This window comes from Haemaphysalis longicornis, unplaced genomic scaffold (assembly GCF_048455015.1).
Source record: "Haemaphysalis longicornis isolate Haplotype H1 unplaced genomic scaffold, Haemaphysalis longicornis Haplotype H1 scaffold_9, whole genome shotgun sequence".
Classification (NCBI taxonomy): domain Eukaryota; kingdom Metazoa; phylum Arthropoda; class Arachnida; order Ixodida; family Ixodidae; genus Haemaphysalis; species Haemaphysalis longicornis.
The window spans coordinates 9,806,336-9,824,249 of NW_027526460.1; the positions used below are offsets into that span (position 1 = coordinate 9,806,336).

A 17,914-nucleotide genomic window follows, 5' to 3' on the forward strand; every position below is an offset into this window, starting at 1 on the left:
TCTTGACGTGTGGTCTGTTGTGCGTGTGCGTTATTGCAATGTGAAAAAGACGCAGCTGTTATGTTCATAGTTTCATTTGTCTGTATACAGCCCAGCGTTTGTTCTTAGCACTGCAATTAATCTTGAGTGCATCTTTCTATTCCTGCCCGTAATTTTTGCTGCAATGTACATACTGCATTTTCTTGAAACATGTGATTGTACGCAGCGTAACCCCTGATTACCTTGTTGGTATGTTTTTAATGAATTCATTACTAGCCAATAGGCTAAGGATCAAGACAATCATGCATTTATTAGGTAAAAATGAAAAAAGACACTACAAACAATCTTGAAGGTATATTTTAACCAGTTTGCGTCGTCGTGTACATGTTTGCGACTGCATAGTTTTTTTTATTTGCCTATGTTTTTTGCGAGTCCGAACAAGGACCACCTTCTCTTTGTTTCTCTTTGCAGTGCTCTGCTTCGCCGTGGAGCCGTGGGGCCGCGAGATGTCAAGAGTCGGAAGCCCACTGCCCCACAAACCCGGCCAGGCTTGCACACCGGCGGCTGGCACGGCGAAGTAGCGGGGCGTCGGTACAGTGCAGCAGTGGCCGTCGCAACGTCGCCCACCCGTTCTTGACGATGGCCCTGACGGCGCCGTGCAGACTGTCGACGCGTCACTGGATGGATGGGCAGGAAGGTTCGTCGTCTCAGCGGATGTTTTGTTAACAAGGGGCCGACTTCGTTGTAACGCAAGGCCGCGGAAGACGACACGGACCTGAAAATGGTTCGTCGTTGTGGAAAAAGCCACTCGCGCATTCCTTCCATAACAGTGAGCCAGAGGACGAATATATGCAACACACACCAAAACTACCATACCAATGGTGTCAAGGTTCATACTTTTTCAGCATTGCTTAGCGCTAAGGTAGCCTTGGGCAGACTTGAGGGAAAAAAATCAGAACCCCTTTCTTAAAAAAGTGCTGACACGAAAAGTTTGTGTTAAGTTCTTTTCCCTGCTATGGGTGCATATATACGAGCCCACTAATCATACAATGGCACATTAAACGGCCGATAGCAGCGTAAATAATTATTTACAGCCTCGTTTATTTGTGTCAGTTTCGGTTTCGACTAAACGAGCATCGAAGCGGCTGCCATGACATGAGGGCGCCCATGACGTCACCATTCTCGTTGCACCACTGCCGATCTGGACGCGAGCGCGTTCGTACTCGCTTGTGCGCACAGACCGGCCGTAGTCTCCACTAATGCCACTGGATAAGGTATCACAGTACCGCCGCTCAGGCACGCGAGTAAGAAACGGGGGCCATTTTGGTGTTCATCAGTGTTGCGAGATTGCCGCTTCAATGGTTTTGCCGCTAACTTCGACCGGGACGTTAGTTAACAACACTGCCGAAGATGCAGCATGATGGCATCTACAGGCACACTTCTTCTTCTGAAGTGCATCTACACGCATTATCTTTTATTCGCGTTCGGAACGACGTCAGTCGCGCGCAGCTGCAGAGCAGGGAAGATAAGGTGAGTCTACATGAGTTGGCCGACTAAAACGCCGAAACAACAAAATGTTGGCGCCCATGGACCTTCGCAGTATAGATAAATTTCATGTGGTGCAAACTGGCCAATGACGAATGCAGCGGCACGGAACAATGGGAGAAATAGTGCCCATACTATGTACCCTTATCTAGTGACACTAGTCTCCACCATCTCCACGCGCCGGGTACTATGACGTCACTCCCAAAACCATGACGTGTACACATGCACGGCCGAACAGCGTGCGCAAGCCGCAGCGAGCGCATCGGCCGCTGTGGTTTGTCGTCCCTTTTCCTAGTGTCCGTGCTTAAGTGCGCTACCTTAAAGATGTCGCGGGAGCCCTCACATCGGCAGTTTGGGGCCTCGAGGAGTAGATGGCGTCATGCTGATGCCGATTGCGAAAGGGTATCCGGTCTAAGCTTTATCGCGTGCGCAAAGATAAAATGGATTGAAAATATGCTATACTGAATGGCTACTGCTGAACCTTGCTGGGAGATGTCTCCATATACAAACGAAGCCTTTTACATAGTTATCCCAACTTTGAAATTTCGTATCAGTACTGCCAGAGTCCTTCAATGCTTTACTGGTCACGAAACTCCTCCGTAACTCAATGGGAGAGCTTCATATGCTGCGTTCGGCCGCCGCACGGCGGCGCCACCCTCTCACTGAGGTCACTCCTCGGGCGGCGTTGCGCTGGCTCGAACGGCGGAGCCGCGGCGAGTTGTGTTTGTTTTGTGCGGGAAAAAAATGTAACGTGCATATCGCGCTCTTGTGATGCGACTTAAGTAGTGCAACGACGATGCCGAACATGTGTTGCGTCCCGGGATGTCGTTCCTTGTACAACGATACCACAGAAGATGTTTCCTTGTTCTGTTGACCGAGCGACAGGCAGCTGTGTGAGAAATGGAGGGGCGTCATTCCAAGGCAAGCAACGGGAGATTTCAGCTTCGATTATAAGTGTGCGACTGTGTGTGGAAATGCACTGTGTGTGAGAGTGGAAAAAGCAATGTACCCTTTTGAGAGCATCGTGGACCTAGAGTTGTACAAGGCTAACTTAAAGCCGGATTTTTGTCAGGTCAGTCAGGTAGTAGCGGTGCTTAATTACCTGTTTGCAAACTTGTATTACCTTGCGCTCAGGGTCGCGTATAAAAAAAGCTTTGGGACGTCCTTGTGCTTTTACTTTTCATATTTCCGCGAATTATCCCTTAGGGTTCGTTTTGTTTGTTTTGTAACCGCGCGTGGCCAATTCCGGTTTCTTATCTGGCGTTTCAACCGGAGCGCCCGTTTGCTCTTTTTGTCGTGCGTCCCGTCGGGCAATATTGTTCGATATGGAAAGGGTGCCACCTTGTCGCTAACTTGATTTTTTGTTTCTTCGACAATGTTCTCGATCCTATTTCCATGGATCTGAAATTAATAACGTTCCAAGAGTAATGCATGCATAGCAAACGCCGCGCAACTCACTTTATCGAGAGAGAGAGAGAGAGAGAGAGAGAGAGAGAGAGAGAGAGAGAGAGAGAGAGAGAGAGAGAGAGAGAGAGAGAGAGAGAGAGAGAGAGAGAGAGAGAGAGAGAGAGAGAAATAGCCTCGGGAGGTGACTAGCACCTGGTCCGAAACCTCGGAGCTCCGACGTTCATCTGTTCACGTCACACTGCGGGCTGCTGCTTCGACGTTTGTGTTTCATTTTATAGTCTTTTGTAGTGCAGGAGATCGCTAGCTCGCTGCGTTCAGAAAAAATTCCCCGCATTTCCCCGAGGGGAAGAATGTGAAAGTGCGAATGCACGAGTTGAATTTGCGCGGTTCGGTAATGTTCGCGAAAGAGAGATCACACACACACACACACAACTACAAAGAAAGAAAGATGCATTTATTCACAGACACCTATTTGTGTTGTCGTTGTACTTGATTGCTAGAGCGGATCTCAGCTTTGAAATTTTGTGTCAGTACTCCTTTAAGCGGGTGCATTAGCCCTTCTCACGCCCGATTCCTGGCCAATCCCCCACGTGGGTATGTGCCATGTCAGCGGCCAGGCAGCGCGCGCCCATCTCCCCCCGTTGCCAAGGAAGACGAGGAGATTCCTGGCCAATCCCCCACGTGGGTATGTGATGCGGACACCGCCGGTGGACGCAGGTTCAGGGTCGCTTAAGAAGTGCATTGCACTTAAACGCTTTGCGTCGTTCTTGGCTACGTGGCAATATTCTGTTTCCTCCGTGTGCTGCACATCGCAGCGCGAAAAAATAAATTTTTGTACGCTGGACCACGCTCTTTTGTCTCCCTTCGTAACATTGAAATTTTTTGTTGCGTGTGATAAAATCAGTTCATTGTTCTTTTTTCGCTTCCTGTTTTTGCAAGGATTGCAAAGCGTGGAAGCAGAAAGACACATGGTGCGACATATATATCTTCGTTTTTGATCCTTCGCGTTTCTGCAGCATTTTTAGATGGTCTCAAGTATGTACCCACTCATCGAAACGACAATACTATTGGGCTATCTCTTTTAGCGTTCTGTGCATTCCAGAGAAATCAACGGATTCATTAAGCGTAGTCTGAACGACGCGTACTTGGTTTCTTTCAGTTTTTTTATTGTATTATCGGCAGGCCCGCAGCAGTCCGTGACTACACAGCTACCGTATGTGTGGTATTTACAACTTTGCTTTAAGAAAATAAGCAATATAGATTTAAAATCCGTAAACACGACGGCGCAGCGCTTGTGCCAGAGCACACAGAAGCCGTTGCCATTCGCGGCCGAAATTTACGGTAACTTACTTCGAAAAATACAACCCCATTGAAGTCAGGTGATAAACACAATAACTGGACTATTCATCGCTAACTACTACGAAAAAAAAAACACACTTAATCAGCGCGCAGACCCCAAAAGCAGCGAGCTTTTGCACTCCGAGAGCTGGCAAATACGCCGCACGCGCGGCGGCTGGATGACCTTCGTGCGGCGGTGGCGCCTGTAGTGGCGCGCGCGGTCCCTATATGAAGCGAGCGCCAAAGTTTCGTGACCAGTAAAGCATTGAAGGACTCTGGTACTGCTTTACGAGAAAGATGGTTAAAACGCGAAGGTGCTTCGACCGTGTCGGAATGGCGGAATTGGATAGACGTCGGCTTCATGACGCCAGAAACCCAGGCTCGATTCCAACTACGGGTAGCGTTTCCTTCTTGAGGCGCTTGGTGTGCCTTCGCTTATCACCATTGTGTAAAGTTGGCTTTCCTGCAGATCGTGTTGGCGTGACACCGAACGCAATCAGGGACGCAAAGGAAGCGTCGCTGTTAAAACACAGCTACAAAAGCGAAAATTACAGCGTGCTTTAAATTAAAAATCCATTTGGGATAGGTCTTTGGGAGGAGGAGGAAACACTTTATGGAGACCAAAGGAGAGGCTTATTCAGGCCTGTGACGCCTTAGACGACGGTTACGATGCCTCGGCTCCTGAAGGCGTCTTCGCCCTTTGGACGGCTTACTGTTAAATGTCAGGGTTTTCGCTGTGTAGCACGGCCTCCCATTGCTCCTTAGTAGTGAAGTATTACCTCTGGGTGCTGCGACATTCCCATAGCATTCTAGCCAAGCTTGCGAGCTCGGAGCACTGTTTAGTTCTGCCGTCTTGTATTCCAGGATGAAAGTGCCTGTAGAGATAGGCCTGGGTTGCGATGAGTGCTCATCTGGAGCGAGTGGTCGGCAGCCCGGGAAAAAAAAAAAGTCTTTAAGGATCTCCGCAACACTTCCGATAAACGCTTTCACTCTTTCCACTGCAAAAGCCATAGCCAGCACCGGGAGCGGCACTGCGTGATTTGCTCGTCGCAGCAGATACGCCTTCCTTCTGTGTTTTGCTTTTGTGGCTTTTCTTTTTAAAGTGGTTATCGAATGCGTTCATTGCTGAAACTGAAGGAAAGCCGGCCAATAGCCGCTGCACCGCTGTAATGGCGTAAATCCAACACCGGGAAAGAGTGAAAAATCTTTACAGCAAGTTTCTAAGTCATCTGATGGCCATAGATCAGTAATTTTTTGTCTGACGTACTTAGTGATCCCCTATTCTAAGTAGGGGATGTGTTTGTTGACTAAGTTCTGAAAGGATTTAAGCGTTCCAAAAAAGATGAATAAAGTGTTGCATGGCCCCTTAAAAAAAAAAAAAAAAACGTCGTGGAAGGGCGGCGAAATGACGCCGGCAGAACACAAGCACGAGATGATCAAAAAGATTCTTGCTTGTGCTGTCGTAAGCGCCGCCAAACACAACAAAAGCAAAACACACAGAAACTCGTTTTGACTGAGGTCAACAAGCTGAGTTTGGCTGGTTTCGATCCCACAGGTCCGTTGGACTGCGCCCGGTTGCCTGAAAAGACAGCGCGACGAAGGCGATTGAACTGTGAATGCTACGAACTTTATGACAAATGCCCAGCAGGGAGTTTCAGCCGCAATTGCCTAATCTAAAAAAATGGCCCCCTATCTGCTTCTTTCGTAGCGAATTTTAATACCATAAAAGCACAAGCAGTATACATTACAATTGCAAAATACAGCGTTAAACGTTGTATCCAAAAACAAAATGTGTAAAAGAGACATAAAATCAGGTATTTTAAAAGCAGTAACACACATTTACAGCCTAGAAAAGATAAGCATGATAAGGACAAGTTACACAGTATTTTGGATCGCTAAAAAAAGCGAGGAATCCGGTTTTGAAAAGAAGAGGCGTCGGTTTGATCCACGAGGCTACTAGGTGAAGAATTCCATTCATTGACTGCCAATAAAAGGCCTGAGTTCTGCTATTTGCTTGTTTGGGCAAAAATTGGGCTAACTTTGTGAGCGTGGTCGGCGCGGGCGGACATGTAGTGTGCAGGAAGAATAAATTTGCGAGCGAACGGTGTTGGATGATGGTACAGGGTGTGAAAAAAATGGCCGCGTGTCTGCTCCTTTCGTTGCGAATGTCGACAAAAGACGATAGTTTTTGCCGACATTTGCCAAGTAAATGCCTTCCTTCGCTTTCCCGCTCACCTTTCATGTTGTTCCTCTTGCGTCGGGCCCCTCCCAAGGTGAACATGCTACAGGTTTGCTCAAGTCAATTTAAATTTACCGCGTTCCACTGCTCCAAATCAGGTGCCTCGATGCCAGCGCTGCCGTACGGCGCAGACGCGCGTGAATTGAGGCGCCCTATTTCAACGTATATAGAACCACGTTGCCCTAGTCCACGCTTGATTTCTTAAATTGCTGCCAGAAGCTATGGTGGCGCAGGCGATAGCAGGCGACAGTGTGAATTTTTTTTTTCTGCAGTGGATGCGCTATTTCATTTCGCAAAAATCAAGAATCTATGATTTTTTATAAAGGAACACTGGAAATATCCCTTGTGCATTATTTCCTGTCTTATATTTGCGTAATGTCTTGTTCTTGTTCAACGATGTTGACAAGTATGAACATATAAACCGGACTTGGACGTTCAGAATTGGCTGTGAGTATATAAGACTATTGCGCAGACTTCGCATCAGAAAAAGCACCAAAACTGCCCTAGGACTTCCCATATGTGCCTCCACGGTCAAGCTCGTGAAGCAAGGCGTCTCCAACACCATAGAGGAGCTGATCGAGGAGGCAAGAATTGCACAGCACCAAAGGCTGTTGTCAACCAAGGCAGGCAGACATATCTTGAGAAAACTCGGTATCCCCCATGACGCCACAGCCGACCCGCAAGAGGATACTCCCCCAGTCATCAGAGACAATATCTGAATCCCTCCCCTTCCAAAGAACATGAACCCAGCTTTCCATGAAGGGCCGAAGCGCTACAGAGGAAGTACGGACGACGATGGGATGTATTATACATTGATGTTGCGGAATACCATCGCATAAGAGACAACATTACGGTTGCGTCTGATGAGAATACTATCAGAGAAGAGACAAGATTGTGGTTGCGTCCGATAAGAACATGGTCATACGCGCATGCTGCACGATCAAAAATAGGTATGTCACAACAGCGGAAGAAGTGGCGATAGCGCTGGAAGCTACGTCCAAAAATACCAAAGTAATTATCTGCGACTCCAAAAACGCCCTAAACAATTATAACAGAGGACGAATATCAGCCGAGGCGGTCAGAATCCTTGCAAAAAACCCAATGGATTGTCAGGTTTTACTAATCTGGACCCCGGCCCAGCAGGCTCTCAGGGGCAATGAAGGAGCGAACGAGCTCGCCCGAGGATCCACTTTCCGGGCAGGCTCAGGCACCCCTTCCACAGAGCACACATTGTCTGAAAAAGACAGGATGTTCACCTATCGAGAAATAACGCAATACTATAGGTTAATAAGAAAAGAATACCCGGACGCAGACCGCAAACTCAGCAAAAAGCAAGAGGCAATCTGGCGAAAATTACAGGTTGGAACCTACCCAAATCCGCTACTGCTTAGTAAACTCCACCCAGGTCAATTTGAACCCAAATGCAAACATTGCGAACGTCTGGCAAGCATGGTCCACATGATATGGACGTGCCCACAGATATCAGACGGCACAAACACCATAGACACTTGGGAGGCTTTGATGCTCAGCTCAGACCTAGAAGCCCAACAGAAAATCATCAATCATGTTCAGGCAGCCGTCCCAAGGGATACTGGCCGACTCCTAGCAAGGGTTTTTATAAAACTCTGATTGATACTAAATAAAAGTTTTTCTTCATCATCGTTTCACTTTGGCCAGGTGGCTGGTTCGAGTCACATACAGACAGACAGACAGACAGACAGACAGACAGACAGACAGACAGACAGACAGACATACCAAAATTTCTGGGTTAAAGTAGCCCAAGAAAGACTATCGTCTTTAAAAAAGTCATGACGTCATGATGTCATTAGCCAAGACGCCATTGTATCTCGTGAAAGCTGTTGACGACAACATCTGAAATTCAGAACTCTTAAAGGGGGCTCAGCAACACTTTCCTCTACTCTTTTCAAATCAGACATGCGTTCAGAAAGCAGTCAACAGCGCATGGAGTGTTAGATAAGCTGATAGCACAGCATGCCCCAGCCAAATGTTACTGCTCTACGCCCTATCTGGATCGAGCTGATCGCGAGATGACTGCGGCATATCAATGCAAACACGCTGGCAAATTAATGGCCGAGCTAAGAGCGCACATGCAACTTGTGGAAGTATAATCTCCCATATTTTTCCTGCACCAACGCCGTCAGGCTGTTGGTAGCACCAAATATGGCTTTCAGTTGAAACGGGGTTGTCGCTTAAAGCGATTTCAGCTTGGGACGTTTTCGAACCAGACTGAACACCAACTGACCGCGTCGTTGAACGAACGACGCGCCAACTCGCCTACTGACCCCCTTTGTAGTGTAAATTTGCCGTGAAGCTTTCCCGATATGGCTCCAGTCATTAACTAGGTTAGACCCTGGTTAAACTTTGTTTTTTCGCGCTGTAAGTTTTCTTCTCTTTTCCCACGTGACCGAGCTGCTCATCTTTAATCGCAATTTTTATGGGGTTTTCACGAATGCTGTGAAACATAAGGTTTTATGTGAACAAAGGCAAAAAAAAAAAAGTGGTTCTGCTCGGGTTCGAACCGAGGACCTTTCGCGTGTAAAGCGAACGTGATCACCACTACACTACAGAACCGGACGCTTTACAGCTGCCTGCTTGTAGCACAAAAATTATTCTCGACGTCATGTCGAGCAGAGAAGTGGCGATTCTTCTCCTTTTGCCCAAAACGTAAAGCTTCCCATTCACATTCATTACCACCTAAATAAGGAGAAGGCTTTTGTACAGAACCATAAATTATTAAATCCTACTCCCTGTACGCCGAACGGTCTAGCAATCGCCTCTTATTGCTGTTCCCATGCCCAAACGCTGTGTTTGATATTTTTGAAGAATGCGCTTATGTGCTTGTTATGTTGCTACTTTGCTCTGGGGATGTTGAGACCAATCCTGGGCCACCCAAGGCAACACGAAACGCTAAAACGACTTCAACCCCCGAAGCAGACGTGCAGACAGAAATATTGCAACATCTGCGAGACCTCAAACGCCAGTCTGAAACATTAGCACAGGGGCAAACCGATCTCACGCAAGGTAAAGATGCCCTTGTAAAATGTTTAAATGATGTCAGACTTCCGAAAGAATCTCTGGAAAATAAAATTCTAGGTATTAACGAGCGGTTAACAAAGATTGAGGCCCATCGAACATTGCCTTCCGTCTGTTGAAGACTCAGTTGGCAGTGTAATGAAACAGAGTGACCATTTCAGCAACCGCCTAGATGAGCTCGAACACAGAAATCGTCGAAATAACCTCATTTTTAATGTAATTACGGATGCCAAGGAGGCGTGGGAGCAAACCGAAGAAAAGATCGTTCCTATGTTCAGAGAACATTTAGATGCCATCGTCGACCACAACTTAATTGAGCATGCGCATCGCCTCGGCGGTCCTTATCGGGAGCGAAAATTCCGTCCTGTTATCATGGAGTTCACGAATTTCAATACAAGAGAACAGGTTTCTGCCCAGTGAACAAAACTCAAGGACTGCCATATATCAGTTGTGGGAGATTTTTCACCAGGTACAAGGCCCACTCATAAAAAATTAGTAGCTTTTGGGAAAGCACTGACACAACCTCCCAAAGTTAGGCTACGATATACACAGCCTTATCTAGGCAATACAACCTACGAATATGACAGGTAGAGCGATAGTGTGCAGCAGGTAGCTCAGAACACCATGTCTCGTGTTTCCACTCAAGGGAACACGACTACCGTTCCTCGGCCCTCATCTTACACTCGGTCACGTGCCAATCAGCAGATAAACTCTTCTGAGGCGGAGCCTTCTAATTCCCGTACATAACAATTACCCAGGGGCAGTGGGGCGAAATGGCCCCTTCTTTCAGCGGTTTCAATCTCTTTCTGCTAATGTAAGGAGTGTTGTGCACAAGCGGGATCAACTTAATTCTGCCATAAGTTCATGCGACGCGGACCTAATCATTTTAACCGAGACATGGCTCAGTGCAAAAGTGCTCAGCAGCGAGATTTTTCAGGGGAATAAGGAATATGAAGTTTATCGCCGTGGCAGAGAGGGTAGGAGCGGTGGCGGCACGCTGATAGCCGTATCTAAGCGCGTTCCATCTACTCACATAAACGTGGTCTCTAAGTTGGAAAGTGTATGGGTCTGTGCTACATTTAAACAAAAAAAAAGTGTTAGGTGCCTGTTACCGTCCTTCGGATGCTTCCGCGACGTTTGTTGATGATCTTCATGACCTCATTAATAGTGTTGTTTGCAGTTACAATTCATTGCCTATTGTTTTGGTGGGTGATTTCAATTTTCCGAACATCAATTGGTCCGGTTCATACCCTGTGCTTTATCCGTTTTCAGCCATCGGCCAAAACTTCCTAAACTTATGCTCATGTTTGAACTTTACTCGAGTGGTTAAGCAGCCCACTTGGTGTACCGGTACCTGCTCTAATACATTAGATTTAATTCTATCAACACACCCGGAACTGGTAACCAGCCTTTCATACCTGCCCGGTCTCAGCGTTCACGGCATGTTGCAATTTTTAAAGACGATAGTCTTTCTCGGGCTACTTAAACCCAGAAATTTTGGTCTGTCTGTATGTCTGTGTGTCTGTATGTCTGTCCGTCTGTCTGTCTGTGACTCGATTCAGCCACCCGGCCAAAGCAAAACAATGCCTGCGCATTAGTCTTATATAGTCACAGCTAAACCTACCCGTCTTGGTCCGGTGTAATGTTCATACGTGTCAACATTGTTGAAGAAGAACAAGACATTACGCAAATATGAGACGACAAATCAATACAGAAGTGATATTTGCAGTGTTCCTTTATAAAAATTCAAACATGCTTGACTTTTGCGAAATTAAATACTTAATCAACTGCAGAAAAAGAATTCACTCCGCCGTCGCCTGCTTTCGCCAGCGCCACTATAGCTTCTGGCGCCATTTTAAGAAATCAACCGGCAACAGTTACGAAAGGTTCCACTAGATAGTTTCCACGTTCTGCTTGCAACGCACGTGGAGTAGGGAAACGCGGTTCTATAAACGTTGAAGTAGGGCGCCTCGATTAACGCGCGTCTTCGCCGTACGGCAGCGTTCGCATCGAGACACCCGGTTTGAAGCAGTGGAACGCGGGAAATTTAAAATGATTTAAGCAAACCTTTGGTGTCTTTACCTTGGGAGGAGCGCGACGCAAGAGGAACAACATGAGAGGTGAGTGGTAAAGCGAAGGGAGGCATTTACTTGGCAAAAGTCGATAAAGACTATCGTCTTTTGACGACATTTGCAACGAAAGGAGAGATACGCGGCCAATTTTTCTCGACGTCACCACTCCTCGTAGTATTGACGCTATAAAAAAATCCGCGGTTACAAAAGGCAGATTTCGACACTATAAATCAAAATATGTGCAATTATTTTGATACATATTTAACAGGATTTCAACAGAGGAGTGTGGAGGGAAATTGGGACCTTTTTCGGAATAAGGTTAACGAACGAACAGAAGAGCATGTGCCTATAAAGTATATTCGCTAAAACCTGGGAGCCCCATGGTTCAACAACAGGGTGAAGCGCCTCTGCAATTAAAAGAAACAGCTTTTCCGCACAGCCAAACAGCTTAACAGAAGTGATCGCTGAGAGAGATACCGCAAAACAGAAGCCGAATATAACACTGTTTGTGAAACTAAGAAACATTTCATAACTGCAACACTGCCAAACTTGCTATCAAATGACCCCAAAAAGTTTTGGAAAGCTGTTAATCAAAAAAAAAACAGTGCAATTAATTTGTTCAATGACGCTGATGAGCCTGTTTCACCCCAACAAGGAGCTTTGTTGTTAAACTATGCTTTCTCCCGCCCATTTTGCCTGCCATCAACTGTTCCTGATATTTCAGATCTTTTTGAGTATGAATTTTCGGTTATGTTTCCTGTTCTTATTGAGCCCTGTGGTGTTATGAACGTAATCGAGTCGCTCAAACTTTCATCGTCATGCGGCATTGATAGCATAAATTCTAAGCTTCTGAAGCAGACTTTTAAGTAAGCTATTCGAGCAATTACTTCAACACGGCATCTTACCACTTCAATGTATAATAGGCAAAGTAGTCCCGCAATACAAGTCCGGTAATAGACACTCTCCGTACAACCATCGACCAATTTCACTGACCTGTATACCCTGTAAGGTTATGGAGCACGTACTGTTATGGAGCACGCACGCACTCAAATTTTCAACTTTATAGACTCAAACTCCTTTGTTTTTTACGCTCAACATGGTTTCCGTCGATCATTCTCAGTTGAAACTCAGTTAGCCCTTTTCACTCATTCCTTGCACAGCATACTTGATAGAGGTTCACGGGTACACTGCAGACTGTATTTTTCTTGATTTTCGGAAGGCGTTCGACGAGGTTAACCACGCATTACTAATGTTAAAACTCCGTAAATTAAATCTAGACACAAAAAATTGGCCGCGTATCTGCTCCTTTTGTTGCAAATGTCGTCAAAAGACGATAGTCTTTATCGACTTTTGCCAAGTAAATGCCTCCGTTCGCTTTCCCGCTCACCTCTCATGTTGTTCCTTTTGCGAAGCGCTCCTCCCAAGGTAAAGACGCCAAAGGTTTGCATAAATCATTTTAAATTTCCCGCGTTCCACTGCTCCAAACCTGGTGTCTCGATGCCAACGCTGCCGTACGGCGAAGACGCGCGTGAATCGAGGCGCCCTACTTCCACGTTTATAGAACCGCGTTTCCCTAGTCCACGTGCGTTCCAAGCATAACGTGGAATCTACCTAGTGGAACCTTTCGTAACTGTTGCCACTTGATTTCTTCAAATACCGCCTGGAGCTATATGGCGCGGGTGACAGCAGGCGACAGCGGAGTGATATTTTTTTCTTCAGTTGATGAAGTATTTAATCTCGCCAAAATCAAACATATACGATTTTTTATAAAAAGACGCTGCAAATATCACTTCTGTATTAATTTGATGTCTTATATATGCGTAATGTCTTGTTGTTCTTGAACAATATTGACAAGTATGAACATTACACCGGAATTAGACGGGCACATTTAGCTGTGACTATATAAGACTATTGCGCAGGCATTATTTTGCTTTGGCCGGGTGGCTGAATCGAGTCACAGACAGACAGACATACAGACAGACCAAAATTTCTGGGTTTAAGTAGCCCAAGAAAGACTATCGTCTTTAAAATAATAACATGGCTTGAGTGCTTTCTAGCTAACCGTGGACAGTATTTGACTATTAACGACCACGATTCCCCTCCAATCTGCGTGACGTTTGGCGTACCGCAAGGTTCTGTCTTCGGTCCATTGTTGTTTCTCGTTTATATTAATGATTTATCAAGCTGTGTCTCTTCTAACGTACATTTATACGCAGGCGACTGCGTCCTTTATCGCGAAATCTATGACGATCATGACAAATGTAACTTGCAGCAAGATTTAGATAACGTTATGTCTTGGTATGGAAAGTAAACGATGGAATTACACCCAGATAAGTGTAAATTAATGCGCGTCTCACGTCAGAATGAGGATCCCCCAAAATAAAAATGGAACGATTTTAACTTAGAAAGTGTAACATTTTACCGTTACCTTTGCGTGCTCATAACTTCCACATTATCATGGAAACCTCACATTGAGAAAATAACAGGTAGTGCGAACTGCATGCTTGGTTACCTGCGGAGGAATTTTAGCAAAGCCCCTGTTTCTTTAAAACTACTTTTGTATGAAATCTTAGTTCGTTCCAAACTTCAGTATGCCGCCGCTATATGGGATCCCACTCACGCTAATCTAGATCAAGGGATTGAACTTGTACAAAAAAGCGCTTGTCGCTTCATTTTGTCAAATTATAACCGCACTGCTAGTGTCACATCTATGATGTGTACCTTAACTTTACCTTGTTTATCGCTCCGCTGGAAAGTTTTTTGCCTTAGCCTCTTTTTCAAGATATATAATCATGCCTCTCCTAAAAACGAAATTATTTCAATGCCTGCGTACCGCTCTGCTCCTATAGATCACCAACATAAAGTATCAATAACACAATGTCGCACGAACACCTTCTTTTATTTATTTCTCGCCAACACGTCCAACGATTGGAGTCATCTACCGCGTGACATTTCGCAGATATCATACTCTTCTTTTTTCCATTACGCTTTAAGTGTATTTTTTCTGGGCGATAGTACCACATGATCATCAGGTTGCGATACAATGAGTGCGGGTAAGCGTGGTCTATGCTGTTACTGTTGGTCTGTTTTCAATTCTGCTGTTTCGCACATTTTTGTACGCTAAGTGTAACGGTCGGCCAGCGTGCATTTCTTGTGTGTGTGTGTGTGTGTGTGTGTGTGTGTGTGTGTGTGTGTGTGTGTGTTTGTGTGTGTGTGTGTGTGTGTGTTTGTGCCGCAGTTATGTCACCTGCTTTTTCTGTCTTATCTTATGTACCACACTCTCCTCTACAATACGTGAGCGTTTTAGGGTATCCGAAATAAATAAATAAATAAATAAATAAATAAATAAATAAATAAATAAATAAATAAATAAATAAATAAATAAATAAATAAATAAATAAATAAATAAATAAATAACCCACAGCCAATTTCTAAATGTTAGAGGCGAAGTTTCAAAAACGGCGCCATTGGCTTGCTAGAATATCGCATACTTGCCCGACCGCTTGACGTATTATTCGTCTGTGTGCAGTCTCCGTGCGGTTCTGTAGTGTAGTGGTGATCACGTTCGCTTTACACGCGAAAGGTCCTCGGTTCGAACCCGGGCAGAGCCATTTATTTTTTAACTTTGGACCTTGGAACTTTGAACTGTCTTGGGAATCCCGTGGGGAGTGGAACAATGGCGCTGTGTCATTCCGTCACCAAAAGGTCGCATTTACACGGCCAGGTCGACTAAAAATGATTGCCTTTGGTAGTGCTGTTTTCTTTTCGAGTTTACGCCATTCACATTGTTCCATGGGGAGGATAATAGATCGGCTGAAGCAAACATTCGACCCAATATGCGATCGCATGGATTCCGCCACAATTCAAGTGTGGCGAGAAAGCATGACAGCCTGTTTTATTGTCCCTTCCCACTGAGCGTCGTAGTAAAGCTATACGATCACGAATTCGAGTCTTTAGGTTCGAGAAAGCCACAAGCACCTACGTACGTTCCGTTGTGCTAGAACTATTTTCATGAAATAAAAAAACGGCGGAAGACATAAAAATAAGCAACTGAAAGCTAGTCGAAACGCAATCAAAATCTCACCGCTGTGCTAGCTAACCCAGCGCAAAAAGTAGTTCAATAAGGGTTTCGTTTCCTTTTAATTCCTTAGTACCCATATTAGCTTGGCTGACTCTTTCCTCGCCTTTAATTGGCCTTTGATTTTTTACTAGCGTACCAGTCAGCGAAGAGTCGCACATGCGCTTGTTTGGAGCTACTTTGACCCCATACACTTTATTAAGCTTGAGGCAGTCTACAAACTAACAAACTAAAGGTATAGTCGTAAGTATACGGACCACGGGATCGGTGACCAAAAGTAACCGCTGCGCTGTCTGTTTGCGCGGCGCCTGCGGTCGAGAGCGCGCACAGCGCAGGCGCGGCCTAGAAGTATAGGACACATGCCGCTATCGCTCGCTTCTTCGCGATTGCCTTACGCTGCTTACGCTCCGATAAGTTCGCGCCATGGGAACGTCGCTGCCCTTTGCTGTCTGCTGGTCAAGACACCTTCCCTTGCACCTTCTGTGGAAACGGCGCGCAGTCTGCGGTAACGCTGCTCCGTTGGCAGAGTTGGCGCGCTGGTGACTATTTCGTGCTTGAAGGGCTTGAAGCTTTTTCTTTTCTTTTTAGGTGCGGATCACCTTAGGACCACACAATGTCCGTCCGCGTCCGTGCGCATAGCATTTACAACCGCGAAAAATCACACAGGCACCGGTAGGATGCCAGCCTGTGTCTGGTAGACCAGACAGAGTTAGTGTCAGTCGTCTTACACATTGGGCTACGACCGTGAGTTAGTACCCGAGAGTCAAACGGCTTACTCCCTCGCCTGTAACGGTGCGGAGTACCTTAGGACCTCGCAATGTCCGTCCGCGTCCATCCGTGCGCGAACCACCATCAAGCGAAAATCAAGCGAAATTCGATTTGAGCCGTGAGTTGCAGTTTCGTTTAGAAAATACTCAAGGTGCAACTCACGGCTCAAATCGAATGACGGTCGTGGCGCAAATCGGATGTCACTCGGGGCGCAACTTGGATGTCATTCCGAGCCCCCGTACTCCGCACCCTAGCCATCATCCACGGAGTGAAGATGCTGCCAATTTTTGCACCTCCCTCACGTCATATATTGAAGCGGAAAATGAAGCAGAAAGAAATCACCTTGCAGTCGAAAAAAATAAGACAAAACACCATCTTTGCCGGGCTTGAGGATAGTCACGAAATTATAGCGCCCTATGAATGTAAGCGAACTTGAAAAAATATTTATGCTAACCCTACATGCTAAGGTTTTGACAAATACCGCGATGTTTAGGTATGTACTGCATTGCTTTATGAAACATCGCTTGCGGTATGCGGCATATGTGCCATTTCACAACTGCTCGGGAAAATCCAGCTTCCCTACTTCTTAAAGTTCGAGGCACCCACACATATATTTGGAGTCCAAAACCTCCTTTGCGGTATGTGATACCATTGTACCACCCATGAATGCACAGCGACTATCGAAACGCATTCAAACCACATCTTCAATTAGATTTATTTGCACTTGAAAGCAGTATTGACAGTTCTTGCGCACTTCTGTGTCAGGAGTTGAAATTGAAGGATTTGATACAAACGGGGATCGGTAGTCGATGATTGAAGATAAAAAGATTACTAGCTGATGGTCGACCACATGCGGCGAAAAATCGACGGTATACTTCAAAAAATGCTCAATGTATTTACACGTATATCTTGCAAAGCATTGCACTGAGCCGTCGTTCTCAGATGGGGGTCCGCAGACAAAAAGGCGTCCGTGAAGACACTTCGGACTCCGTGAGTCCTTCCGCGACACTCCGAAATTCTTTTTTTTTCCCAAGCCCTGCCACCAACCAAAAAAAGTTCTGCTTCCGAACCCTTTCGAGCAGCCTCACCAGGTTCGCCGAAACCACTCTGAAAATTGCCTTACAGCATCCACAATTCCAAGTTTTAGCAATCACGCAAAAGTAGGTTAATTGCCAACTAGAAATGATTGCGTTTAGTTTCTTGAGCTACTTTGGTTAATACCTTCATAAAAATAGGAAAAAATCGTAAACCGTTTTTGTACATATCCTACACTTCAAAACCTTCAGTTTATTCAACTTCGCTGTATGCATTCATGTAATCAATGAATTGGGGGGCCGCCATTTTTTTCCTTTCGGTTTTGATAATTTCGAAGCAGTTATTAACTGCTCCAAAAGCAAGATACACTGCGTTTCACCTGAGCAATCACCCGTGTGG

General features: G+C 45.8%; 1 long non-coding RNA gene and 2 other non-coding genes across 3 annotated transcripts in view; 2 read left to right on the top strand and 1 right to left on the bottom strand.

Annotated features, from left to right (window-relative positions):
- LOC144152243 (uncharacterized) overlaps positions 1–2,072 on the top strand; it is a 115,020-nt gene extending 112,948 nt beyond the window's left edge. Inside the window, exon 3 of the long non-coding RNA XR_013319116.1 lies at positions 451–2,072. This is a non-coding gene — a long non-coding RNA (uncharacterized LOC144152243). The remainder of the gene's footprint in view (positions 1–450) is intronic.
- A 6,955-nt stretch (positions 2,073–9,027) lies between these two features.
- On the bottom strand, positions 9,028–9,100 carry Trnav-uac (transfer RNA valine (anticodon UAC)). Its single transcript has one exon. It is a non-coding gene; the product is annotated as a tRNA-Val (tRNA).
- A 6,072-nt stretch (positions 9,101–15,172) lies between these two features.
- On the top strand, positions 15,173–15,245 carry Trnav-uac (transfer RNA valine (anticodon UAC)). Its single transcript has one exon. It is a non-coding gene; the product is annotated as a tRNA-Val (tRNA).
- Positions 15,246–17,914: the final 2,669 nt, after the last annotated feature.